A 3,084-nucleotide genomic window follows, 5' to 3' on the forward strand; every position below is an offset into this window, starting at 1 on the left:
GGCATGAAACCTAGTTTGCATTTTGAACCTGCTTGCTTTGCCTAAATAGCATGTCTCATGGCTCTACCTTAGTCTATAGCACCACCCTGCTAAACCTCAGGTGGATTAGAGCCCCTGGCAGGCATTGGCATTTTGCCGAGCACCTCGCGTGCATGCTCTGGGCGCGGCCAGAACGCGTGTGTTGCACGTGCTTGCGCCCGAGTCACCGCGTCCCGTTGCCGCCTCCCCGCGTTCGTTCTGATCCGTGCCCGCTCACAGCCATCGCACCCCGACCCCTCCCTCATCGCAGAGCCGCCCTTGCCACCTCCTGGAGCCCCGCAGCGCAGCCGCCAGAACGGCCATGGCGGCTAGCTGACGGCTGCAGTAGGCCCCGGCCTTGGCAGCGCCGCCCAAGCCATACACGTGCGTCAGCTCGCCCCTTGAGCAGTGGAGAGTTCGTCGGAATGCGCCGACCAGCTCCAATCACCTCCACGTCGCCCTGCTAGCAACAGAACGGCGATTCGCCGGCGCTCTTATCCGCGGCCGCGGGAACCGACCTCTCCGGGCTATAAATAGCCCCCCCCCCCCCGATCACGCATAAGCTCGTCAGCAGCCTTGTTCGGGTAGTAGGAAGCCCCCCCTCCTCCCCAGTTGGCCAGAGGCCATCCTCTCTCCCATCTCCGGCAGGTTCGCCCGCCGCCACATTCCGGTAAAATCCGGCCAATACCGAGGGCCCTAACCCCTCCCGTGCTCCCATCCTCTTCCCCTCGACATTGCGGAGCCACCCACCTCTCAAACCCGATCAGGAGCCACCGTAGCTCGAGACCCCAAATCCTTCCGAAGCCACCGTCCGCCGCCGAGCTCGCCGCCGGCGACCCCCTTTGTCCCCACGACCCTCTCGACCACTAGGAGGACTGCCCTGGACTAGCGGATCCATCCCTGCCCTCAGAATCCCGTGGGGAGCCGCCGTTCGTCGATGGCGATCGCCGGAGCCCCGCCACCGCTCGGCCAGAGGAGGAAGGAGGCGCGGGCGACTGGTCAAACCTGACCAGTGGGCCCGATGGACCCACTGTCAGTGACCCAGCCCCGCCGAAGCGTGTTTTAAGAGGAAGCGTATTCCACCAAATACGCCTTCGCTAGAGGAAAACGTAAGTGCTGCCGAACCGTTTTCTTTTTCTGATTTTTATTAAAAACAGAATTTTCACTAAACTTTGACTGGCTATAACTTTTAAAATACAAGTCCAATTGATTTGATTCTTTTTCTGTTGTTTCTCAAATTTTGTCTAGTTTATTTTCATATTTATTTGAAAATTGTCCGAACACCTTTTTTGTACTGTTTTGAAACTATGTGTTAATTTGAAATTTTCTTAAATATGATTTTGGAGAGGGAAGCAACTTTCAAAAAGTGCACCCCCACTTGCATACTCTTGAAGGAAAGCATTCTGAAACCTGGCATAATATTGTTGTGTGTTGTTTGACACAGTGACAACAACACCTTGACACGAAGTATTCGTTATTTTATGTGACAATATGATCATACTCATGAGTGCACAAATGAAGATTTCTTGCTGTTGGAATTTGATATGCTTGTGATAGTAATCACCCTTGTATGCCTTTCATGCGCACCGGAAGGAATCCGGGAAAGTCTCTGTCTTGGGTAGACACGAGCTTGTCTCTAGTCCTTGGTCGAGACGATTATGTCCGGTAAAGCATGGTGAGGTATGATGAGTGGTGATTCTGTCTGATTTGTGTGAAATATATTTCTTATGCTTATCATGCAGGAAATGCTTTAACCTCCTGAGTCGACCATAGATCGAGTCTTGTTCTAGTAACCCCCATACTTGTTTCGTACTACCACTTGTCCCTGCCCTAGGTAGGGTATGGTTCAGTAAGTTGTCAACCCCTTCCTAGCACACACTGTACAAAGAGGCCATGGTGGAAGATACCGGCTGCATCCGGTAGGCGTGCCACCTGGTCCGGGGGCATGGGTGTTTCCGGTTGGAGCCGAGGGGGTAGCTCCCCTAGTTTGCACGCGTTATAAATTTGTGATCCCATGCTAGTCGAGGTTGTAGCCTCCCCACTTAGAGTTTCACTTAACGGGTGTCGTGGGTGATTCCAGACACCGGTAAGTTAGGCTGGTGTGTGCGGTCAGGTGTGTTTTCAATTAAAAGACCGTAGACGAAATTAGTCCCGATGGACTAAAGGAATCCGTTACATGTGGGTAAAGAGTACACCCTCTGTAGAGATTATATCTATTCGAATAGCCGTGTCCATGGTTAAGGACTACAGTCTGGGATGGGTAAAGTGTCGGTCTTAGTGTCGGTCTTCGGAGAAAAAACTGCTAAACCAGAACATGGATCATGGCTTGTGACTCATGATGATTATGATCATTATTATTATGGACTAACCATTTACATTATTTGAATTATTGAGTATCCCTGGGATGGTTCTACCTCCTGGATGTTCACTGTGATTACTCTCATATAAGCCCTTTATGTGGTGTCGCGGAGACGCCCGACTGTGGCATGCTTGTTATTCAGTTACTTTATAAGCCATTTTATGTGGTGTCATAGAGACGCACGACGGTGGCATGCTTGTTATTCATTTACTTTATAAGCCCTTTATGTGGTGTCGCTCAGACGCCCGACTGTGGCATGCTTGTTATGTAAATTATTTATAAGCCCTTTATGTGGTGTCGCACAGACTCCTGACTGTGGCATGCTTGTTATTTGTTTTATTTATAAGCCCTTTTGTGGTGTTGCTCAGACGCCCGACTGAGGCATGCTTTATATTATTATCCTTTCGAGGTGTCGCTTCAGACACCCGATCGGTGCATTCTATTTCTACTCCCTTATTGCATATTCATGTTGTATATGAAAAACTTGCTTATGTGCATCCTAGATTTTTATTTTGTGACTGATGGTGTGATCTTAAAATATTTCAGAGCATGATTATCATTTGCTATATTATACATGTGTTCATAATGTTTGCATGTACATTCAAAGTACTCACTGGCTTGTCCCTGGCTATTGTCTTGGCCAGATTTCTTGTGTGGAGAGGAGCGTTGCGATGACAGCCCCGGAACCTACGCAATGGTGATAGCAG

Source organism: Triticum urartu, chromosome 3A (assembly GCF_056163025.1).
Source record: "Triticum urartu cultivar PI428250 chromosome 3A, HENAU_Tu73, whole genome shotgun sequence".
Taxonomy (NCBI): Eukaryota; Viridiplantae; Streptophyta; class Magnoliopsida; order Poales; family Poaceae; genus Triticum; species Triticum urartu.